The sequence below is a fragment of the Thamnophis elegans genome, chromosome 10 (genome assembly GCF_009769535.1).
Source record: "Thamnophis elegans isolate rThaEle1 chromosome 10, rThaEle1.pri, whole genome shotgun sequence".
NCBI lineage: Eukaryota > Metazoa > Chordata > Lepidosauria > Squamata > Colubridae > Thamnophis > Thamnophis elegans.
Genome location: NC_045550.1, coordinates 5,808,131 through 5,834,546, shown reverse-complemented (window position 1 = coordinate 5,834,546; position 26,416 = coordinate 5,808,131). Strand labels below are relative to the sequence as shown.

General features: G+C 41.8%; 1 protein-coding gene across 5 annotated transcripts in view; it reads right to left on the bottom strand.

Annotated features, from left to right (window-relative positions):
• The window catches only part of CTBP2 (C-terminal binding protein 2), a 270,925-nt gene extending 244,804 nt beyond the window's left edge, over window positions 1–26,121 (bottom strand). For all 5 annotated transcript variants that reach the window (XM_032225573.1, XM_032225572.1, XM_032225574.1 and 2 more), the window contains exon 1: window positions 25,607–26,121. The gene's annotated coding sequence lies outside the window, so the exon portion shown is untranslated. The remainder of the gene's footprint in view (window positions 1–25,606) is intronic.
• Between the last annotated feature and the right edge of the window lie 295 nt (window positions 26,122–26,416).

The following is a 26,416-nucleotide window of genomic DNA, read 5'->3' as shown; positions in this document are numbered from 1 at the left end:
CCAAAGCCTGTCCTGTCCTCATGGATGGGTTGTCATCAGTCCCCTAGCTCGAGTGAAGCCATTGCAAAACCTGCCTGGCGAAGGCAGCATTCACTGATGCACAGCTGTCTATCCATTCCGGATAAATGGGGACGGAGAGGCCCAGGTGGTGGCTCAGCAAACCTCTTCCAGCAGAGCCTGCGTTGCCCATGCAGATGTGGCCGTATTCCTAATGCTGATGTTACCTAGTTGGGTAATGAAATGTCTGGAAGCAAATAACTAAGTCCACAAAAGAACAAAAAACACCACTTTTTATTTAACTGCATATTTATTCATTAGATTAAATTCCTAACCCTAGAAAAACTCAGAACAACTGCACTTTTCCCTTGGATCTACTTTACTTAAACATAGCTTCCAATGACTCCATTGGGAAAAACACACCAGCCTTCTACTTATGTTCCTTGTATGGGTTTCCTAGAAGAGCCGAGGTGGCGCAGTGGTTAAATGCAGCACTGCAGGCTACTTCAGCTGACTGCAGTTCTGCAGTTCGGCTGTTCAAATCTCACCGGCTCAGGGTTGACTCAGCCTTCCATCCTTCCGAGGTGGGTAAAATGAGGACACGGATTGTTGTTGGGGGCAATATGCTGACTCTGCAAACCGCTTAAAGAGTGCTGAAAGCCCTATGAAGCGGTATATAAGTCTAACTGCTATTGCTATTTTGCTTCTTGACTCTTGGCTCTTCAAGCTGGACTAACTGAACTAAATTCTCCGGCATTCAATTACTGTATTGTTGTCCTTCCCTATTTCTGCCTTGCCCCATTTCCCCAAACCTTTGCCAGCACAAGCAATGGACGATAGTGACATACAAGGTTGGGTTTATTACCAATGCAGTAGGCATCCTCATTTGAAGGTTCACCGACAAATACGCGCTTGACAAAAGCGCGCCGACAAAACCACGGCGAAAAAACCGCGAGTTTGAAATCACGCCGATGAATGAGCGCAGAAGCGGCCGACAACAGCGCACCGACAAAAGCGCGCTCTAAACCTAACCTTAAACCTAACCCTAATCACGCTTCTGTCGGCGCTCTTGTCGGCGCGCCTTTGTGGACGAGCTGTTTTATCGCCGCGGTTTTGTCGGCACGCTGTTGTTAGGCACGCATTTGTCGGGTCACGCATTTGAATACATTAGCATCCTTCTCTGCCAAAAGATGTTATTATTTCCTTTTACCTATTATTGTGGTATGATCACAATTATAACACCCATGGTACAATCTAAAAGATGTAACAACATTAAAATCCCAATGAGACAAAAAACAAACGACAACAAAAATTAAAGCAATCAAAGTTGAAAGAATCTAAGAATCTTCGACACCCCCTGTGAAATGTGTCATCAAGACATCGTTCTGTGTATCCGAATGTACAGCCTAAATGTTGGAGATGTGGTTCTCTCGATGCTACATATTTTCATATATGGTGGACCTGCCAAAAGGTTAAGGCATTCTGGATAAAAATATGGTGGATTATGCAAAATATCTTTTAAAAAAGGATAAAGTTTACTCCTCAGTTATTCTTACTAGGTATATGTACTGACTTTACAGTGGTAGAGACTAACTTGATTCTGCACCTAATAACAGCAGCAAGACTGTTGGTGGCACAATACTGAAAGAAGGAAGACTTGCCTACAACTCAAGAATGGACATTGAAAGTCACAAACTTAGCCGAGATGGCTAAAATATCGGCATATCTTAAAGACCACTCAAATGAGAGATATAAACGAGACTGGAAAAAATGGATTGACTATATACAAAATAAATACGGGACTAAGAAATTCCAGATAGCCTATGCTTAAGATCAGGAATGATTTAAACTGTTCAAAGTTAGTGTAGCAAGAAGAAGCTAAGATCAATGTAGAGATGTTATTAACTTTTTTTCTATTTCTTTTTTTTCAATATATTTTAGTCTGTGTTTGTTAAAAATCTATACCGTGTACGGGCTCTGGGAAGTCGGGGGGGAGGGAGGTGGGGTGTTGGGGGGGAGGGGGAGGGGAGGGGGGATATACCATGTGTTAGATTTCAATGTAATACGACTTCACATGTATACTGTTTCTCTTTAATTTCTCTGTAAAAATAGGACAAGTTGAGTATATTGACATATAGTAGAAATACACCAAGGGGAGGAAGAGTGGGATAGAAGAAAGATGGGTAGAGAGGGCGGGAGAGAGGATGGGAGGGAGGGTGAGAAGGAAGGGAGGGAGGGGATCGGGAGAGAGGAGTGGTAGAGGGGGAGGGGAAGTAGGGTAGAGGGGAATGATGGAGGGAAGATAGAAAGTTGGAGGGGGGCGGAAGAAAGAGGTGTATGGAGAGTGGAAGAGGTATATTGGGTTTCTATTTTGGGGGGTATTGTCGACAAGAGGAATTACTGTGATTATTGTTTAATGTTGTATGGCTCCGGTTATGCACAGTATATATGTGACTGTATGAAAATGAAAAATGGAAAATAAAAACATTTTAACGGAAAAAAAAAGACATCGTTCTGTCTCCTACCACCCCTTGGTACTGTGTGTCATGAAAAAAAAAATTCAGCAAAATGTATGAAGACCATAAGACAGTGAAGGTGGGTGAAAGACCATTTCTCATGTTTGAGGAGAGAGAGATGAAAAGGTTATTTGTAATCTCTGCAAGACACTTGATAGCTTTTCATTCACTCTCCCTCTCTCTTTTATGTTTTGATTATTTTGTTTGCTGACAATAGCAGTGCATTATTCTTTGAGAAACTGCATCATATGTCTGATCACCATCCAAATTCGGGGTTGACAGGTTGTTTGCTTGCACAAGTTCAAACAAAACACAAAACAAAAATAAATAAAAAAATCTTGATTTCTGTCAGAAGTAATTTGTTTTGCTTTTACAGAGCTCAAAAAATTGTGACTTGGTTTAGCAGGGAATAAAAATGATGACAATATTCATTCCCTACATGGCCTAGGACCCGATATCTACGAGACCGTCTTCTGCCGCATACCTCCCAACGACCGATAAGATCGCACAGGGTGGCCCTTCTCCAGGTGCCGTCAGCCAGACAATGTCAGCTGGCAGCTTCCCGGGGAGGGCCTTCTCTGTAGCCGCTCCGGGTCACACATTTGAATACATTAGCATCCTTCTCTGCCAAAAGATGTTATTATTTCCTTTTACCTATTATTGTGGTATGATCACAATTATAACACCCATGGTACAATCTAAAACAGTGATGGCGAACCTATGACACGCGTGTCAGTGCTGACACGCATAGCCATTTGGGGTGACACGCACAGGATTTCATGCGATTCATCCTCGCCTCCTGCACAGCCGCCGAGGATGAAAGAATCTGTGCTGGAGGAACGGGGGGGGGGACATGTGATCTCCCCCGCCCACACTCACTTACTGTATTGCCGCCGCCCCTTTCTGAGCGCAGGGGCTGCTGGTAAGGCGTGCGTGCCGTGCGCACACACCTCATCAGCGCGGCGAGGGAGGACCCGCAGGAGAGGAGCGCGGGAACAGTGCGCGCCTCTCTCCAGTCAGGCTGGCACAGAGTCTACTCCTGGGACTGTCGGTTACGACCGCACCACAGCAGGGAACAGCGGAGTGCCAACGGGAACTGTGAGCGCCATTAGCAGCAACTATAAATTGCGCAAAATTATGTTTTTGTCGAAGTGACACACAACGCAAGTTATGCTCGATTTTTTGCCGATTTTTGACACACCACGCCAAAAAGGTTGCCCATCACTGATCTAAAAGATTGGAATGAACTACCCCCAGAGATCCGGACCCTACCCACTCTCATGGCCTTCCGAAAGGCTATCAAGATCTGGCTATTCCGGCAGGCCTGAGGCTGTTGACCTCATGACCGAGGTCCAGCCCCGATTAGACTGGGTGCAGGATGTGGTTTTTTTAATCTGTTTTCCTCCGTTTTTTAACGCTTTACTTTTTCAAATTTATTTCCTATAAGCTGCCCGGGATTGGGCGGCCTATAAATTTATTAAATCAAATCAAGTCAAATCAAGGTCTATATGGGATCTCAAAAAAGGTGCTCACAATTTTCAAATATGATGAAACCAATGTGAATTTTACCAACTCTGAACACCAAGTAGTTCTTCCTACGTAGAACAATCCAACGTGCTTTCAAATTCATCGTTTACAGTACTTGAAGCAAATCATCGAACAAAATCCTAACTACCTGAATTGGTTAATGGAGTCGCCTCTCTCTATACTATGTATGCCTAATAACTTATTAAAAGTGAAAATGAAATCAAAGTATTGCCTAGTTGAGATCAAAAAAACTTGATGTAATTTATCCCCACGTTCTCCAGCCAGGAAGCTTTTTACTGGTCATCTGGTTTCTGGCACCCATGCACACCGGCGGCTGCTCTTTCGGTTTCCAGCACGCATGTGCGCTCCCTTTTCAGCACTTGGTGTCAAAAACATTCACCCACACTAACCTATGTCAAAATTTAAAGCCCAAATAGCACAAGGAAGCCATTTAAGGCTAATTCAAATCAGTCCTGACCTTTTTGGTTTTACAGAACTCTTCAATTTCTTAATTGGGGGGAGAAAACCATTTTCCAACGTTGCACAAGAGAGAAAACCTGAAGTATTCCTTCCTCAAAGATCTCTTAGTTGTTTCTATGTAGAACTTTCCTAGCACTTTATTTGCTTATACTGTTTATATTTTTCTCCAACCACCCCATAACTGAAAATATTTTATCCATTCCAGTTTAAAGGAATCTGTAGGAGAAAACAGACGAATAGCGAGATACAAAATTAAGCCGCGAGCCCCCCTACCCTTACTCCAGATGGAAGAATAACTGTCAGTTTATCATCTCAATCGAGTTACCGGAACACAACAGTTTCTCAGCAACACGAGAACTCAGCGGGTTGATTTTTTTCACAGTCTTCATTAAAACAACAATCTTTTTCCCAGAGCAAAACATAAATTAAAGATCTCTCTTATTGGTTTATGAACTAGAAAGGTAAAAGAGCTTTTTCTCTTATTTCCCATCTTTATTCAAATCTGAAACCTTGGAATTGTTTATTTATTTACGCACCTTATTTGAAAGACTATAAATTATCACTGCAGCACAAATCACTGTGGGGAATTCCTTAAAACATGTTGTGTAAGTAAAAACCCATAAACAAAACTTTCTGCAGCGTACAATAATCTAACACAGCGTCCTTCATTTTCATCTGGGTATTTGTACTAATATTCCAGAAAACCTCAAACAGAATACTTAAAATTATTCCATGGAGATGTTATTCTGGTGTTGTAGTATTCTAGTTTATTTGTTTCCATGGTGAAAATTGCTAACAAAGTGAAATGAAGATATATTAAAAAGTTAATGTAAGAAGACAGTGCTAAGGAGGCAAAAATGCAAATCAAAAATATTATTTTCAGTGCTTTGATAACTTTCTGTTATCATCTGACTAGGGTGCCTGAATCTTACCCACAACTCATTACAGCCAAGATGTATTTAGCTATTAGATATTATTAGATAAATTAGAAATAGCAATAGCAGTTAGACTTATATACCGCTTCATAGGGCTTTCAGCCCTCTCTAAGCGGTTTACAGAGTCAGCATATTGCCCCCAACAACAATCCGCGTCCTCATTTCACCCACCTCGGAAGGATGGAAGGCTGAGTCAACCTTGAGCCGGTGAGATTAGAACCACTGAACTGCAGATAACAGTCAGCTGAAGTGGCCCGCAGTACTGCACCCTAACCACTGCGCCACCTCGGTTCTGTATCTTGCAGTATAGGGAGTCTGCAACCTGCAACCACAATTGAGTTAAATCTTGCTTAGCAAGGCACTTAAAGCGAGTCGCACCCCATTTTACAACAATTGTTGCCATGGTTGTTAAGCGAATCACTGTTATTAAATGAATCATGCGGTCATTAAGCAAATCTGGCTTCCCCTATTGACTTGTCTTTTCAGAAGTCATCTGGAAAGGTTGCAAATAGTGAAGACATCACGTCGGGACAGTGCAACTGTCATGAATACATGGCAGTTGTCAAGTGCCCAAATTTTGATCAGGTGACCCTGGGGATGCGGCCATTGATGTAAATCTGAGAAATGATCATGACTTTTTTCAGTGCTGTTATAACTTTGAACAGTCACTTACCAAATAGAGCCGAGGTGGCGCAGTGGTTAGGGTGCAGTACTGCAGGCCACTTCCGCTGATTGTTATCTGCAGTTCAGCGGTTCTAATCTCACCGGCTCAAGGTTGACTCAGCCTTCCATCCTTCCGAGGTGGGTGAAATGAGGACCCAGACTGTGGGGGCAATATGCTGACTCTGTAAACCGCTTAGAGAGGGCTGAAAGCCCTATGAAGCGGTATATAAGTCTAACTGCTATTGCTATTGCTAAATGGTTGCAAGTTGAGGACTACCTGCATTTTATATCCTCCATGCAAAGAGAAGAACAGCAAATACAGGAAGTCTTCGACTTAACAGTTCAAAGTTACAACGGCATTCAAAAAAGTCACATGATCATTTTTCACACATCTCCATGGTAACATGATCAAAATTTGGATGCTTGGCAGCTGGTTCATACCTACGATGGTTGCAGTGGTCTCCAGGGCCACGTGACCATCTTTTGCGACCTTTTGACAAGCAAAGTCGATGGGGAAGCCAGATTCACTTAACGGCCGTGTTACTTACTTAACAGCTGCAGTGATTCGCTTAACAACTGCAACAAGAAAAGTCGTAAAATGGGGCAACGCTCGTAACAACTGTCTCATTTAGCAACAGACATTTTGGGCTCAGTCGTGGTCTTAGGTTGAGGACTACCTGTACTAACGTGGCGGAACTTGTAATTGTTCCATTTATAGAACAGGTAAGCAATGCTTCTCTTGAGTCATGGGCCACACAGAGTTTGATCTTTGGTTTTAATACTATGCCTCTACCATCACTAGTCCCACTTCCATGAGCTCAACCAACAATGTGTAGCAGGTCATACCTAACTAAATTTAACATTTAGTTTAATGTTCTGACCCCCCTCCTCCATCCAGGAATGAAAGCCAAAAGCAAACATAAATAATAGCAGTTAGACTTATATACCGCTTCATAGGGCTTTCAGCCCTCTCTAAGCGGTTTACAGAGTCAGCATATTGCCCCCAACAATCCGAGTCCTCATTTTACCCACCTCGGAAGGATGGAAGGCTGAGTCAACCCTGAGCCGGTGAGATTTGAACAGCCAAACTGCAGAACTGCAGTCAGCTGAAGTAGCCTGCAGTGCTGCATTTAACCACTGCGCCACCTCGGCTCCTTTTAATCAGTCCAGACTCTCGTTGGCTGCAAGCCCAAAATAAACAAAGAGATAAGCACTCTGGCAGCAACTACTACAAACCTAGGCAATGCAAACAAGCTCTCACAGCAAGCCACTTCTCCAAGTTGGTTTCTCTGAATCATGAACATTGACTTCTGCAAAAGGGCGTGGCACAAACAGTCTCTTTTATAATCAGGAGAGGATCTTAATCAGCATCAGCTATGCACAATCATCTCCTATCATTACACAGTTGTTCTTGCCGCTGAGTAGCCCTTCGACGGCGTGCATCCCGAAACAACTCACAAGTGTTTTCCTGAACACTCCCTCTGATCCAAGGCTCCGACGCCAACTGGTGGCCAACCAGTCTCTCCTTGCCCTGCTCAGAGTCGGCACCCTGTCCCGGGTCCTCCACCTCCTCCAGGGCCGACTCATAAGACTCCTCGCTGTCGGAGTCTGGCGGCAGCTCCAACGGCTCCTGCCGACCACAACATTACACAGTTGTTCTTGCCGCCGAGTAGCCCTTCGACGGCATGCATCCCGAAACAACTCACAAGTGTTTTCCTGAACACTCCCTCTGATCCAAAGCTCCGCCGCCACCTGGTGGCCAACCAGTCTCTCCTCGCCCTGCTCGGAGTCGGCACCCTGTCCAGGGTCCTCCACCTCCTCCAGGGCCGACTCATAAGACCCCTCGCTGTCGGGAGTCTGGCGGCAGCTCCAACGGCTCCTGCCGGCCACAACAGTTTAACATGTTTGAAATGTTAAAATTTAACTTTTTAACATAGATATAAATACTATGTAAATTTCCAGTACAAATTACATGCAGTATACTCCATTGGATCTTCAAAGAATTAAGTGTTAGTCCTTGACTTACAACAGTTTGTTTAGTGAGCATACAAAGTTACGACAGCACTGGAAAATGTGTCTTACGACCGATTTTCACAGTTACGACCTTTTCAGCATCCCCATGATCACCTGATTCAAATTCAGATGCTTGGCAACTGATTCCTATTTATGATTTATTGCAGTGTCCCAAGATCCTGTGATCTCCTTTTGCAATCTCCTCACAAGCAAAGGCAACGAGGAAACCAGTGTCACTTGATAATCAGTTACTAACTAATCAACTGCAGTGATTCACGTTAACAACTGAGGCAAGAAAAATTATAAAAATGGGGGCAAAACTCACTTAACAAATGTCTCACTTAACAATGTTGGGCTCAATTGTGATTGTAAGTTGAGGACTATATGCCTTTCTACATTCAGACATGAAATGTTGCACAAACTGAAGTCCAGATTCCAGAGAGATTTACACTCTGCCCAAAAACGCCCAGGTACCACACATAGAATTTCCTATCCTGTTCCAAAGCCCAAGGAAATGTGCCTGTAAAAATAGCACATCAATCCTGCTGAATCCTTGATTCTCAATGGCTGTGTAAGTGTGTCATATAGATTCTCACAAATATGCTGCTAGCAAACTGTACAGAATCTGTCATTAGCTAGATATGAAGCCAAGAAGATACTCATCTATCTATCTATCTATCTATCTATCTATCTATCTATCTATCTATCTATCGTCTGTCTGTCTGTCTACACACACACACATGCACACACGCATACACACACACACACCGCAACAGGATAGCTGATACCAGCTATCTTCTTTCTTTATTATAAATAATACACTTCCTTATTTTTTCTAGCAGTCATTATCACATATGCTTCATTTGCTTTAACTCTCAAGTGGTGCAGGGACACTGCAACAGTGGCAACTGGAAATCTTGCCTATTCTTTCACAGTAAAGGGAAATAAAGGTGAAAAGCTCAGGATTGTACTGGATAACACAAATAATTGCCTTCAGCAAGACGTCTGGATTGAACAATGCAAACAGCAGAAATAAATGTATTCTAACCAAGATACAGATATCCCTCTTAGCTTGTAAAATAGAAACAGCAACTGAATATGGACATCAACAATGGAAGAACCATGAAGCAGGAGCTACAAACATAATTTACAGGAGAATTGGCTTAACAGCCATCTTCCTGAACAATCAAACAGGCGGGACTCGAGGAAAAACCTGCAGTAATCAATTTACATAAGGCATATTGACTATGCTACTGAACGGCATGGGGGAGAAGGAATCACAATAGAAAAATACAAAATAAAGGGTCACCTGAACCAAGGGAACTTGGTGCCCCATTGTCATGCGCCCCGCTCTCTAACAAGCACCACAACACTGCAGATAACCACTGGGCATCACAGACTCTGCAACATTTCTTTAGCTGCAAGGATTACAGGCAGGGCCGGATTTAGATGAAAAGAGGCCCTAGGCTATTCCACTTATGAGGCTCTTTCACCTCCCATTTTTAAGTTTGTAAATTACATGAGAGACAATAAAATACGTCATTACTGTGATATATATCAATATATATAGCTGGCCTCCCGACGGAGGGCGGCTCTGCTCTGCGGCAAAGGCAGCGAGGCCAGCCGCCTCCCCTGCTGTGCTCAGCTGCCCGGCTTGGCCCACTCGCCCTCACCTGCCTGGCCGCTGGTGGGCTCCGCATTGACGGGGCGGCTGCTGGGAGCGGCCGCGCCTCTCGCCCGACCGCCGGTGCCGGGAACGTGGGCGGTCTCCCCAACTGCCGCGGCGCTGGAACGATCTTAACCAATACATTTTTATGTTTGTTTATTAGTCATATGCGTAGAATTTCTCCTTATTTTCGGTTTAGTGTTTTAGTGTTCACTGTTTTTAGAATAGTGTAATTTTGATTTTGCTAACAATTTGAATGTGGGCCCCTTTTGATCTTGAGGCCCTAGGCTGAAGCCTAGTTAGCCTATAGAAAAATCCGGCCAATTACAGGTGTCTGAAACATGGAGATAAAAGTTGGATAAGACACTGTTGGTTATTGATTAAAATAAATATTATCCATCCATTCATCCACCAACCTATCTAACTACCTCTACATTACACATGGTCAGGTAAGATGTCGTGCATCATATGGCACTTTGTGGATATTGGATATATTCAAACTCTCAGTCCTATATAATCCCTGGGGCATCGCCACTGTTGATTGCAACAGACCTGATTCATAGACCAGAGGGTTACCAGATGGCCTAAACTTGCAATAAATTCGCTGCACTCTGAAATTACTGTAAGCAGTGGATTCTCAACTTTTTAGCATATTAAAAAAAGCATGCTAATAAAAGAGAATGGGACAGAAATGGAAATAGTAGAGAGATAGCACCAAACAAATTAAAGACAGGCTGGGAATGATGCTTGTCACAGATAGCTGCCAAGTATAATGGTAAATTTAATTTCAAAAGACTAAATACTCATGAATTCCTAGTGGATAGATGTTATTGCAGAACATCTTCTGTTCATTGTTCTTCTACACCACCCATTGTAGCATAAGTTGCTCATTAAGAGATGATCACCCTGTAATATAGTTCTGTAGTTCCCTGTAAATAACATGACTAGGAGGTCAATCATGTACGATAAGTAATATCTGTATACCCTCCCACAAAAACCAGCATTCTTTAGTAATTTGTGGTATAGAGAAAAAGTTTTGCATTTTTCTTTTCTTATACATCGGATGCTACTAAAATGTAATACTACAATTTTTGGTGATTATAGTCTCAATTGTTGCAATAATAGCAATAGCAATAGCAGTTAGACTTATATACCGCTTCATAGGGCTTTCAGCCCTCTCTAAGCGGTTTACAGAGTCAGAGTCAGAAATAAATATCTAGGAGCTACACTATACTAAATAGGGGGACCAGCTTGCTGCACAAGGACTGGATCTCCCCAAAAAGTGTCCTGTAGGGCGACTAAGTTTTTTAAAACTGAGCCTCTGAGGCAGTGGTGGGTTTCAAAAATTGTTCGAACCTACTGTGTGGGTGTGGCTTCCTTTGTGGGAGTGTCTTGCCGCCCATTTGACTGGATATTAAGATGCCGACAACACTTGTCAGAACCACCTTAAATTCCCTCACACACAGCACTGGCATGCATAAGAATATGATGTAAACTTGTTTTTTAAAAGGCATCTTTGGTTTGCGTTAAAACAACTTCAACACACGCAATGTTCTGATTGCACCACAAACGCAGTAGTCATCCTTACCTTTCACAGAGGCACTGAGTTTTATAAATATGAGCATGATAGTGTAGAATAATCATATCCAAGGACCAGTGGTGGGTTTCAAAAAATGTTGGAACCTCTTCTGTAGGTGTGGCCTGCTTTCCGGGTCCACTGGTGGAACCTCTTCTAACCGGTTCAGTAGATTTGATGAACTGGTTCTACCGAATAGGTGTGAACTGGTAGGAACCCACCTCTGCTCTGAGGGGAGCAAGAGGCGGAGCTACAAAAAGGTTAATCTCGGCCCTTGGGCAGCAAGCTGAAGTTAACCCGTTCTTGGACACTCCAAGCAGCGCCTAGGAGAAAAACTATTTTTCTTTATTTTTGTGACTGCCTTTTTCAGGAAAAGTCCTCAAGATCTAGGTATTGGTAGAAACCTTTCCCTTTAGAGGAAGAGTTTAACGCTAAGTCGCCAGCATGTTGTACAAGTATGTATCACATATAACTGTCCTCTGTAATAGCGTATAATGGATACTTTTCTCGTTCATTGCCAGATTTTAATTTCTAGATGTCATTAGTGACTTGCCAGATACGGAGACTTCCACCCAATTTCTTCAGAAACCACTTTCTGTCAGGGTTATTATGCCACAATCTTTAACATCCTCCATACTTCCCTTCATGCTGATTGAAGCTTATGATGAACTATCATTCAATCACATCTGGAAAGCTGAAAGTTTCAACTATATCTTGTAATACAAACGTAAGCATTATAAAAATGTTAGTGAATGTTTTCCAAAATTAAGAAAGGATTCTTTCTAACAAAAAAAAAAGATGAATAATGTGATACTGAAGTACTATTTCTCCAAAAGATATAACATACTTTTTTCAAATTTAGGAAAACGACAGCCAATGCACCGATACAGCCTGCTCATTAACTCATAGTTGGCATTCCTCTTACCTCATTTGCTGATGGACTTCTAGGAATTGATTGTTATTCCCTTTGGTTTCTAGTTTTCAGATTGCTTATTAAAGAAGAGCTGTAGCATAACAATTATGAATCAAGATATCCTGGTTTCAAGGTTCCTTCAGAATTCATCTGGAATTCTCTGTATAGCATTACCCATGGTATTTGATTTCAGCTTCGGGTGAAAGGTTTAAAAACCTTTATTTTAATAGGATGAAGATTTTAAATATAGGTTTTAATCAAAAATTCAAAATAAAGGTACTGGTCAGATTTCATGTTCAGAACAAGAACAATCTGTGTATGCAACATCCGAACAGTCGTACGTCTATCAAATAGAGCAGTGTTTCCCAACCTTGGCAATCTGAAGATGTCCGGACTTCAACTCCCAGAATTCCCCAGCCAGCGAATGCTGGCTGGGGAATTCTGGGAGTTGAAGTCCGGACATCTTCAAGTTGCCAAGGTTGGGAAACACTGAAATAGAGATCAAAACTAAATATCTGAATTTTGAAATGGATCCTTGATTGAAAATATCGAATTCCCCAACACTTATCTAGGTGAGAGCAGGTTGTGTTATTTCTCACAATTCAAATGGTGAAGAAAAACAGAAGCAGTCTAGGAGTAGAAATGGTACGGATTATCACTGCTCTCTCATTCCCCTATAGGATTCTTACATGAATTTAAATAACATTTATTTTAATGACATGATAAATTATAACCACTGATTATTTTCTTGAAAAGCTCCAAGAAAGCCTTCTAAGTATATTCAATAGGAACATTGCCAATTGTGTTGGCACAACACTAATTTTTCAACTTATAACAACATCTACAGTACAATTTGGCATCTCTTACGGTTTATTTGGTATTGCATTCTGTAATGTTTTTCTTCAATCCTCTGAAGAGATAATCCCCCATCCTCATTTAAAATCTATTTGCTTATTTGACATATACCCAAAATATAATTACACTGCATTATCAGTTATAATACTACTTACAGTAATAACGTAATTCATGTTTCTTTTTTTAAAAAATGTGCTTCTATTTTTTTTTTAAAATGCTTGCACTTTGCTGTATGTAATTCAATTGTTTTCTAAAACCACTCAGGGCCAAAACTAAAAAAAAGTTTACGCTGTTTTAATGTCAACGTGCAAACATACACACATAGTGTTGTATTTCACTAGTCGCACAGCAAGATGCTAGAATTGGAGGTAGCTAGAAGACATTTGTGCCTTCTGATGTGGTCATGGCAACTGGAATATGGATTGCTAGTCAGAAAGGAAGCATGTTTTCCCCCTTCTAATAAATTCAAAGATTTGCTGGACTTGATCATTGCTTCTTCTTAAATCCCTTACTCAATTCTTTTTACATCTAAGTTAGCTAGTTCTCAGGGACAGGTCATTAATCTTCACCGTACTTTTTAAGTTGTCTTGTTTTACTACAGCAGTTTAAGAATAATAGCAGTTTCTCCAAAATCACATCTTATCTAGCTTTAACGTAATAATACTAGCACTTTACAAGATTGTTAACTCTTCCATATTATAAGGCAGCAGCACCGAGGCTAGAAAACACCATGGAGGAATTCTGAAGGAACCCTGAAACCAGGATATCTTGATTCATAAATTGTTATGCTGCATTCTTCTTTAATAAGCAATCTGAAAACCAGAAGACAAAGGGAATAGCAATCACTTCCTAGAGGTACATCAGCAAATGAGGTAAGAGGAATGCCAACTTTAACAAGCTATCCTAAATTCACAAAAAAAAACAAATTTTGCAGTTGCAGGAATTCACTAAAGAATCCAAACCAAGGACCTTCAGAGATAAAGCTCTTCTTTTGGCTTAAGAAAGCAATATGAACAATGTGACTCATGCGCAAACATGCTTTAAAATTTTGCTCTGCTAGAACACCATTCTATTACAGTTAAGTGACCTCAATTTTAAACTTGTGTTTTCAATCAAGTGTAGTGTTTTCACAAGATTACCCTTGGTACTACAGAGTTTCCAAACTGAATGACAAATCAAAACGCTGCTTATTTTAAAGTTTAAATCAGGCAGCACAAAATTTATTCACAGAACTATCATCTGAGAAAATACACATTCCCCATAATTTGCTCAACTCTTTTTCAAGTAACTTCCAAGCAGCAATGCTTGACAATGTATATAGGCACACAATCCATAATGCAGAGCGCAATCTTTGCTATTTCCTTTTGTCACTATGTGTCCAGAATGTAATGTGATGGATGTTCATCCTTTGGGAAAGGAACTGGTATGGCTGCTGTAAGAAGTCACAATGGGAGCAACGAAAAATGTGCAGAAATTAACACGAGACTATTTTGCGAAGACTCCCGCATTGGTTCACATGTCTGAACAACCTGTGTTTTTCTCCTGTCTGCAACCCCACTAAAATAATTTTAAACTTCAATAATCACTGCCATTTCAGAAGATCTTATATTTTTTATATATTAGACAATATTTGAGAAATAGTTTTCTAATTAAAAAAAAAAAAATCCGGAGTTGATTGTTAAGCGACAAAAACTATAATTTTATAAATATCTAATGTGAATATTTTGTTATGGATATGATAGTAGTTTAAAGTTGGTATTTTAATATTAATATTAGTAAACATTAGAATCATTATCAATATTAATAGAGTTATAACCTATATGAGGAGGTATCAATGCCTCCTCAAGACACAAGAAAGTGAACCTGGCTAGGTTTAAGGTTTAAGGTTTTAATGGATTTGTATGCCGCCCAATCCCGAAGGACTCCGGGCGGCTTACATAAAAACACAATTTAAAAAATGTTAAAAGAATTTAAAATACAAGACAAAGCGAGTTAAAAGAACACAACATGCACTCAATCTTAGTGGGGCTGAAGTTCAATCAAAGATCAGCAGTCCCAGGCCTGCCAGAACAGCCAGGTCTTAATAGACTTTCGGAAGGCCGAGAGAGTGGGGAGGATCCGGATCTCAAGGGGTAGATCGTTCCATAGGGCCAGGGCAGCTACAGAGAAGGCTCTCCCCCGAGGAGCCGCTAGACGACATTGTATAGTCGACGGCACCCAGAGAAGGCCCACCCTGTGAGATCTTATTGGACGGCAGGAGGTGGTCACGGAGATAGGTGTAATGTCATGTTCTATAAAGGTGATTAACTCACAACATGTGAGTTCTTGAACTACTATACCAAATTGGCTCTCCTGAAGATATCATACTTCTCTTTTCATTATATTGCACTAAGACAGAAGTATACAACAGGACACCTCATAGAGCCGAGATGGCGCAGTGGTTAGGGTGCAGTACTGCAGGCCACTTCAGCTGACTGTTATCTGCAGTTCAGAGGTTCTAATCTCACCGGCTCAAGGTTGACTCAGCCTTCCATCCTTCCGAGGTGGGTGAAATGAGGACCCAGACTGTGGAGGCAATTTGCTGACTCTGTAAACTGCTTAGAGAGGGCTGAAAGCCCTATGAAGCGGTATATAAGTCTAACTGCTATTGCTATAAGTGACAAAAGCTGTGTCACAAAAGTAGGTGGGCCAAGATTTCCCCACAATTCTCGTCTTTTGAGGATGCCAGAAAAAAATGTTGCAATCATATAAGGCACCCACTTATATAATAAACTGCATATCTCAATCTCCATGGTTTTAATGGTACAATCAAGAAAGGCTCTGGAAGAGGGAGGGAAAGTGATCTAATGCAACACCTCTCTCCTGGCTTTCCGAAAAGCCGTTAAAACCTGGCTATGTCGGCAGGCCTGGGGTTGATGAGCTCCCTTCCCTTCTCAACAGGTGTGGTTGTTGGTCATTTAAAATGTCTGCCTTGTATTTGTATGTGCCCCTTCCCATTTGAGTTGTTCGCCGGCCTGAGTCCCTTTAGGGAATAGGGCGGCATATAAATAAAATAAAACTTCAAACAAGTTGACAATTTAAGAGAACTGAAGAAGGGTGAAAGAAAAAGTAAACAACCTGAAAAAGCCCAACCACATAATTTTAATATGGAAGATTTCAGAGTTTTCATTTTTTTACCAAGAAAAAATAAGTAAGGGCAACCTCAATTATAGTAGCCAAAAAAAAGCATTGAACTGTATAGATCTACATAGTACAATAAAATGCTTAACAGAAAAGATTAAAGACCAGCTAAAAAATAAATTTATTAGGTAGATTAGTCTTTTTTCTACACATATAACATAATACTACACTGGCTTGTTTTTTTAAATAAACATGAGGTTTATGTAATAAAGTTATGAATTGTTCATAGTACTATTGAATCTGAACATATCATATTTCTCATTATATTCACAACTCTTTATAGATCTCTTTTCCATATATTTGCTTAGCACAGTGGGATTTGGGGGCCTATTTAAACTATAATGTTTATTTGCTTATTTATTAATCATAATAATATGGCTGCCCATCTCACAAAAAATGACTCTCGGCAGCCATATAAATGTGATTAATAAATAAATAATAATGTTACTGCAAGCAAAGAGCCACAATTATTAGACAGTGCTGCAGCCAAGCTAACATGCATTTGAAGTTATGGAGGTGTTCGGTCTTTGAAAAGGAAAACTTCCCCTGCGGTTATTTCAACATCTCCTGAGAAAAATGCCTGTGTCAGGGCTGCTTCACTTAATATTCAAGAAAGAAACCACTCAACTCCATTTTTCAGAATTAAGAGTACTTTTACTGATTATAAGTAAATAGAAGCTAAGCAAAGCTGGATCTGAGCAAAAGCGCACGCAAAGCGTGACCCGTCAAAAGCGCGAACGTCATAAGCGCGCCGACACCGCAGCGCTAAAACCGCGATTTCAAAAGGGCGCCGACAACAGCGCGCCGACAACAGTGCGCCGACAGAAGCGTGATTTCATTTAAGATAAGATTTACAGTTAGGTTTAGGGTTAGGTTTAGGGTTAGGTTTAGGGTTACGTTACAGCGCGCTTCTGTCGGCGCGCTTTTGTCGGCGCCCTTTAGGGCTAATTAGTCGCTCATTCGTCGCGCGGTTTTGTCACCGCACTTTAGACACCGTGGTTTAGTCAGGCGCGCTTTTGTTGTCCGCGCATTTGTGGTGGAACCCGCACAAAGCAGTAGATATCAATACATGACCCATTCCCCTCCCCTTGGTAACCCCAGTCCATAGTCCAATCCAATACCTCCAGAGCTTTCAGGTGGGAGACATCTTCAAAAATCATCATCAGGTTGGTATGCCGGACAGTTGGCCTTGGCGGGAAACTCCCCTCCTTGCCACATGCGCAGTAGATGGCGAGAACTCCTCCCAATTAACAGTCCTCCTGTACAGATTATTTCCCACACCCAAATACCATGCCCTCCCTCGCCGAAAAGCAAGCAGCAAAACAGAGGCAGACAGCCAGATTTTAAAAAAACCAAAATATTTTTTTAAAAAATCTACCAATACCATTATGATTCTAACTTTCTGAGCCCCAGCAAGACTCCTGAATCAAGGCTAGAGCTCACTGAATGATAGAGAGTCATAAGAATGGTTTAGATCATCAAGCCCAACCTCCCACTTAGTGCAGGAATTCAGACTTTAATTCAAACAATTCCAATAAATAGTCAACCCAGAGTCAACTTACAAAATGGATTTTCCTCAACACCATAAACCAACTCTTTATAGATACCTAGAATATAGGAAGTTTTTCAGTCAGGTTCATTTTGGTTTCACTGGCAATGTGAATCTAAGACTGGCAAGCAGATGGGACAGAAAGACATCATTAGAAAAATCCGCCAAAACTGTGAGCAACTGATTGCCTAGTTATCTATGATAAATAAGAATTTATTCAGAAGTTAAAGCAAAAAAAGCACTGGCTATTACTCGTTTATATATGAAGCCACAAATTATTAAGACAGTTTATACATGGTGACAAAAGGCAAATATAAGCTATATGTTAGCAATTTATTTGAAAAATTAGTTGTTTTCAGGAAAGGGGTGTCCTTAGCCTGGCTGTGTTGATTGAGTTGCTGAGATTTTTAGTTCTCTTGCAACCAGAAGAAGCAACTCTGTCAACTTCTGCCTTGGCGCATTAAAAGAAAATTAAAGTCAGAACAGCAAGAGTCTATTCTATCCTATTTTTTTTCCAAATTTTTTTATTTTCATTTACATTTTCATACACTCACATGTATACTGTACATAGCCAAAACCATACAGCATTAAACAATAATTGCATCCATTCCTCTTGTCAGCAATACCCCAGAAAATAGAAACCCAATATAACTCTTCCGCTCTCCATACACCTCTTTCTTCCACCCCCCTCCAACTTTCTATCTTCCCTCCATCATCCCCCTCTACCCTACTTCCCCTCTCCCTCTATCACTCCTCTCTCCACATCCACTCCCCCCTTCCTTCTCACCTTTCCCTCCCACCCTCTCTCCCATCCCTCTCTACCCATCTTTCTTCATTCCCACTCCTCCTCTCCTTGGTGTATTTCCGCTACATGTCAATATTCTTGGCCTATCTTATTTTTAAAGAAAAGTTAAAAAAGAACAGTATACATGTGAAGTCACATTACATTGAGATCTAGCACATCTTATCTAACCTAATATATATCCCTCCCTCCCCCCACGACCCCCCACATCCTCCCCCCCCCGACTTCCCAGAACTCGTACACGGTATAGATTTTTAACAAACACAGCCTAAAATATATTGAAAAGAAAAGAATAGGAGATTAGTAACATCTCTACATCTATCCTATTTTTTTTAATTCAAACAAGCCTATCAGTAGCATCCTGAAAGTTTTCCAAAGTTATGTAATGTGGAATCAAGTTTACAATGTCAGTTACGTTTGTCAGAACCAAATCTGATCCATCTTGTCTTTTCAACGGCATATGAAGTGAACCCACTGCATTTTTACCAGAAGTTCCATGGTTTTTAACAGCAATGCCTCAGAAATAACACAAATCAAGGTACATCTTAACTTACGATTAGATTTGGGGCACAAGATAACTTCTCAACATACCACTGATGGCAAGTCTGCCAGACATTTGATGATATCATCATCCTGCCTTATGCCATCGGTCAATATATTCAAACATTTTTTTTAAGAAAGGCAACTAAGATGTTTTCAGTGCCCTGTCTGAATTTATCTTCATCTACCTTAAGATTTGGATTTGATTATATTTATATGCCGCCCTTTTCCCCCCCGAAGGGGACTCAGGGCGGCTCACAATTCAAATCAGGGAAGTGGGGTACAGACAAAAAATTAAGAAAAAAACAAAACATAACAATGCATAGTTTAAAAACACACAACAGTCATACCATTCGAGACGGGGGCAACAGCTCTTTAGCCCCAGGCCTGTCGGAACAGCCAGGTTTTAAGGGCTTTGCGGAAGGCCTGGAGGGTGGTGAGGGTTCAAATCTCCACGGGGAGTTCGTTCCAGAGGGGCGAACAGTTATCCATCTACATCCATAGTTCAGTACAAGGCAATTTTAAGCTGAGGGTTTTTAACAGAAGTTTTAGTACCGGAATTCTAGACATTCATATGTTATATTAACAAGAGCTCTCTGATGAACTGACAGCATTAAAAATGAGTGCTAGTGGCATCTTTCTACAGTTTCAGAACAGTTCTCTTAATTTTTTTCCTCCCGTTTAGGAAGCACGTAAGGACAAGAAGCATTACTTTGCTTTCAACAGCGATTCATAGAAGTGAGTGGTAGCTCTAGAACTACAGGCTTCATAAAAAGTCACTTTCCAAAAGTTGTTCAATTGAAGCTAAAGAGAAACGATCCCTAAAAAAAAACTTGCTGGGCTAACATATAGTGATTGGTAAGCCTCCTTAGAATTTGACACATTAAGAAAGAATTCAGCTCTGGTAAGAGATCCATTTATGTTCTGTAAGGCTATATAACTAAAACCACAAAGGGGAAGTCCAAATCAAAAAGTTGATTGCAAAGTTTCTATAAGAATCTAGTTTCTCATTTCATTTAAAAAAAACCGATTTACTAGAATACAAAAGTGACACAGGAATCATTTAACTGACCCTGCCCAGAATCAATCACCCCCTTAAATCAAACCCATCCATAGTTTTGACTTTCCATTCTTTCTAGAATGGTCATACTTTCGGAGTTTGTTCCCGTTACCAGTAGCTTGTTCTCTTTCAAGGATCAAGAAAAAACAGGCGGATTTCTATATGCATTTGTTAAAGTTGCAGTCTAAAATATGGTGGAGCAAACTGCCATGATTAATAGTTTTATGAAGAGATGTGGAGAAAGGAGCATTTCAGAGAGTTTCCCTTAAACTTGTTAGAAAGAATCTCTGTGACAGCTAAGCTGTTACTGAAACCTTTTCTTTCTAACCTTTAACCCCAAGGTCACCATCCACATAGCTGTTTATTAACCAGAGAAAGTTCCCATGCAGGGAACTTTCCTCTTCTATTTATTTATTTTAAAAAAGATACGCAGAGTTCACCAGATAACCCTAAAAGACTTCAAGAAGCAGGCTTGCACTAATCAAAAATAAACTCCAAAGTAATTCATGCAATGATTTAAGGCTGATTGCCAGCTAAAAACTTCATGTGATGTAGGCACCAGTTCTGCACTAAGGGTGGTAGTTAGGTTAACTAGATTTTAGAATTCAAAAAGCAATCAGCATGATGGAAAGTGATGTGTAAATAATCTTTCCAAAGCAGCTGCAGTTACTATAGGATGCATTTAATCCCAATTGGAACTTATATCCAGGTTATCTAATACGGTATACAGTTGTATTATTTTCTGAATGTAGTACTATATCCTTGGTTTCAAAATAAAAAAAAAATCATTTTTGAAACTACAGCATCCTATAAATATTTAAACTCCATCATATGAACTAATTATCTGCAACATAACCTGCTCCCAAGTTTTTCCTTCTCCGGATGCTATCAGTCACAAATGATCTGTATCAAAAAGAATATGAATTCCAACATAATGATTTACTGTAGCAACTGTGTCCACTCTTCACAAGTAGCCTTTTCAATGAAGCTTCCGTATATAGCAAGTAGTAAGCAATTTTTTATGTTTTCCTGATTGCACAATCAAACGGCTCTTATTTACAGAACTTTTTGATAAAAGTTGGTGATAGAAGCGCCTTATCATTTTCCAGCTTATGTTCCCGGAAACTTTTTTTCTTTAAAAGTTCTTTAAGATTTTTTTTTTACTTTCTTTAAATTCTTAATCTGCACTATGAACTATTGGTAATATATTTCATAAGATGTTGAGCAAACACTATTCTACCTCAATACAAGAATGAACACAACTCCTACATATATATATATTTTTTTAAAAAAACTGTAATTTGATGTAAAGTCAAAAATCATTACAGCATTGCTTTTTAAAAGTGTGTTTGACCATTGTTGAAGTGTAGATTAGATTCTTTTCTGATTAATGAAGCGGCACTGAACATTGGAAAATCTGCTGTAGCCTATTACAAGATGTGGAAAACATAAAAATACAAGCGTACATCTGTATTCCTGAACCACAATCAACTGAAGCTATTTCAGACTACTCTGAATGCACATTCTAAATATCACCATAAATTGGCTTATTAAACACAATAATTCACAAGTGCAATTTGTAAAAACTGTTTTTTTTTAAGAACCACTGTTTATTGGCACAAATATACCATCAAGTTCTACTGAAATAATCTTTCACTGCTTGGAATCAACAGATTAAATTTCCTGCATCACCAACATCAATGGAAAACGTTTGCTTGATTCTTACATAATAATGTTCATTTTACTTTCTATTTTTCTCAAATGTTTCCCAACAGCAATACCAATTAATCTTTCTCCCCACTGTTTTATAGCCAATTACAAAATATAAAAGAGTATATAAGTGTAGTTAATTGGCTAAATCACATCTCACACTTAATGTCTCAAACTTAATCTTACTAAGTTTTCTATCACATCACCCCACAAACTTTCTGGGCAGAAAAAGAGGGTAGTCAGAAAACCCAGTTAACTGTTGCTTTATTTTATTTTTTCCATGTTATACTTTTTTGAGAGTACATAATGAGAGTCCCTTCATGACTGCTATGCATATTTATTGTTTTGTCATCAACTTTAAAAGGCAATCACAAGGATGTTTTAAAATAATAAATTTGCAAAAAATACCTTCCTTCCTTATATAATGCAGATTGTAAGACAGTGCTGACAAATTGAAATTCTTAACTAAATCCTGAATTCTGTTTTTAAAACACTCACACATTTCCCTTGAAAACAAAGCAAGGCTTTCGCAGCCACCTGTCAGTCTGGGTCAAAAAAAAAAAAACAACCACAAAAAAACCCTACACTTCCAGTGAAACTATCATCTTTTTTATTAACACAATTTACACGGTCACATTCTGGAAAGAGATAGTTGGTTTTAATGCTTTTATTTAGGTGCTGAATTTCCATCCTTGCAAACAGCAAGAGAGTAAATAGGAGTCAGATTGGTATCTTTTGCAAAAAGGATGCAACTTGGAAGTTCTATTTGAATTATTTGGCAACAATAATTCAGAGTTTTTCTGCAAGGGGGGGAACAAAATCGCAGCCCAATTCAAGCAAAAAAAAAGGGGGGGTCAGTCAGTTAAAGCGTTTAGGTTCCTCACGGAAAATACTCTTTGCCTGGCCAATATCGAGTGATTGGAATAATCCTGGGTCCAGCGGAGTTGCTACTAAGGAGCTGATTTACTCCGCGATGTTTATCCGTGTAGATGGCAACACCTATTTCAATGACCATCAGCCATTTCATTCCTGAAAAGGCAGCACTTCACAATTTTCCATTTACTCCGACTCGGTGGGTTCCAACAAGGGGGTGGGGGGAGGAGAAGAGCAAAGAGGGGGTGTGTGTGCAAAATATAAAGAACTCCAAGCCCGAATTCCCCAACCCCAAAAATTAACGCTGCAATTATTAGGAATATTGCGATTGCAAATTTCCAATATTGTGATTGTGATTGCAAATTTCCAATATTGTGATTGTGATTGCAAATTTCCAATATTGTGATTGTGATTGCAAATTTCCAATATTGTGATTGCAAATTTCCAATATTGTGATTGTGAATGAATGTTGCTTGATTTTAATTTTACATTGTGTCTTTATGTCATTGTATGTCTTCCCTTCCCATACAAGTTGTTAGCCGCCCTGAGTTCCCTTAGGGAAAAGGGCGGCCTATAAATAAACTCAACTACAACTACTATTGCAAATTTCCAATATTGTGATTGTGAATGAATGTTGCTTGATTTTAATTTTACATTGTGTCTTTATGTCATTGTATGTCTTCCCTTCCCATACAAGTTGTTAGCCGCCCTGAGTTCCCTTAGGGAAAAGGGCGGCCTATAAATAAACTCAACTACAACTACAACTACTATTGCAAATTTCCAATATTGTGATTGTGATTGCAAATTTCCAACTCGGAAAGAAGACGGTGGGGGGGGGGGGAGATCGTTTTTAAAAATAAAGATTCTGGACTAGGAGCAAAAGTTTAAAAAAAAGCAACCCAAGATCTATTTAACTATATATCTCATGCACCTTTCTGACTGCAAAGCACACTTTTCCTTTTCCAGGCGGAGGAATAAAATGAACCCACCGCAAGCCCACTTTGCAAACGTCACAATGAAAACCGGGCTCTTAAAAGAACGCGTTCCCAGGAGAGGGGGGGGGGAGGAAAAAAAACGGCTCGAATAGCAGACGGCGGGGCCCGGTTCGAGCCTCCCTCCCCCCCCCCCATTTCCCCTTGTCTCCGGATTTCTCCCGGATCCCCCCCCGGGCTTTTTAACTACTAGCCTTTCCCCCCCCCCCATCAGCAGAGCGTGCAAGCTTCCCTCTCTTCCCTTGCAAGAAGCTCCCTTTGCAAAGTCCGAAGGAGTTTGGGGGGAAGAAGCGGGGGGGAGACCACACCGATCACACCCACCCGCTTTTGCCATCGCTTCTTTGGCGACTTCCAGCGGCAGGAAGAAGGAAAACTTTCTTCGGGCTCGCCTGCAAACTAAACAACCGGGGGGGGAAATCAGAAGCGCGCCGGGGTTTGAGAAGTAGCTTTTTGCCCGTCGGCTCGGGGAAGGGGGTGGCTGGGAAAACAAGGCACTTTCCGAGCTGAAGGTGCGGTCCCTGTTGCCGGCTTCCCTTCCCCTTCCCCGTTGTCTTGGCCGAGACTTTGGCAGCGCTGCCAACAAAAAAAAGCCCGGGTTGCTAATCTGCTGGCAGATGTTGTCCATCACACTCCGTCCTAAGTAAACAATGCGGAGCCCAGCAAAACAAAAGGCTTCCACTTCACCTCGTTTAACGCCTCTCACTTCTTCTCTCGGGGGAGGGAGAGAGGGAGAGGCGAGGGCTCGGTTCCTTCCCCTCCCTCTTTTTAAATTGGGGGGGGGGTTGGAAAAGAAGAGAGGCAACTTATGATCTGCCCCCCCCCAGTTTGTTGTTTGCAACAACCAAAAGAGGCACAGATACTCTTTTAAGGTTTATTTCTCTCCCCCCCCCCGCTACTCACTCTCTTTTTTTGGGGGGGGAGTCTGGGAAGGACGGGCGAGGAAGCCCCCCCCCTCCAAGGGAGACTCACTCGCTTCCTTTGGCCGGGCTTCCCCCCCCCCCATTTAAAGGCCAGCGCCACCCAACGCCAGCCGTGTCAAAAAATAATATAGGGAGGGGTGGGATTGGGCATCGTAACCGAAAAGTGGGAGGGCGGGACGCGCGCACACACACACACAAACACACACAACACTCTCCCCCCCCACCACACACACACAAACCCACACAACTCTCACACACACACACACAAACCCACACAACTCTCCCCCCCACCACACACACACACAAACCCACACAACTCTCCCCCCCCCACCACACACACACACAAACCCACACAACACTCTCTTCCCCCCCCCCCTTACAAACACACACACAATCAACTGCGCGCGCTGGATCCGAAAGCGTTTTTGCACGAATCCGCGCACCTTTTTTGCACGGTCGGCGCCAAGTAGATGGGAAAGGGGTGTGGGTGGGATTAAACACACAAACACACACAGAGATAGGGAGATACGCACAGGCACACAAACACGCCCGCTCGGGAACCATCCCGGGGGCGACTTGGGAAGGTCCACCCCGGAGCTTCCCCGCAGGAGGTTGGAGATGTGTGGCCAAAGATGTCCTCGCACTTCCCCGCTTGCTTTCCCCGTCCTTTCCCTCCCCACCCGCGCCGGCTTCCCCTTCTCCGGATGGCGCAGTGGAGCGAAAACACATGGGCACTTCCTAAGGACGGGCACACGCGCATTTCCAGGGAAGGAGAGGCACCGAGCCCACGCCGGGGCGAAGAGTCTTTGGCTTGCCCGCCTCGCTCGCTCGCTCCTTACCTCGCCGTTCAGCTCGTGGGCTCCACCGGGAGCAGCAGCAGCAGCAGCAGCCCCCGCCCGGCCTGGGCTCCAAAGCCGACGCCTGGGCTTCTCAGCGCCGTTGCATCTTTCTCCCCCCACCGTGGTCTTGATCGATGATCGGTGGCCGCCGCGGGCTCTAGGTTGATTTCTTTTTTTGCAATAGCCGCCTTAAAAAATGACACACACACACACACAGAGACACACACAACCGCGCGCGCGCGCGCGCACCGCACAAAAAACTTAATCCTCGCCGCCTTGGCCAGAAAAGCTTCCGCCGCTACTCCAAGTGGGGATGGATGAGGAGGGGTGTGTGTGTGTGTGTGTGTGTGTGGGGAGGGGGCAACGTAAGAGCAACTTGGAAAATCCACCCCCCCTCCAGGAAAAAAAAAAGTGGCTGGTGCTGATCCAGCAAAAATCAAATCATCAAAAGAAGGGAAGGAGGGAGAGGGGGGTGATTCTTCCTCCAGCCTCCGCTTCCTCCTCCTCCTCCTCCTCCGTTGTGTTGAATAGCTAGGAGAGAGAGAGAGAGAGAGAGGTAGGGTCTGGGTCTCTCTCTCTCTCTCTCTCTCCCTCCCGCCCCCCTCCCCTCTTTTCTTTTTGGGCAATAGGCGGGGTCTCTCCTCTTTGCAAACCAATGGCACAAACCCACATGGACCAGCCTCGCCCCCTACAGATACTCTCCGCTGCAAATAGGCTTTCTCGGGGGATTAGTGGATCAGCTAAAGTACAACCAGGCGCAGCAAGAAAGAAAGAAAGGGGGGAAGGGGGGAGGGGAGGGGGAAAGGGGGA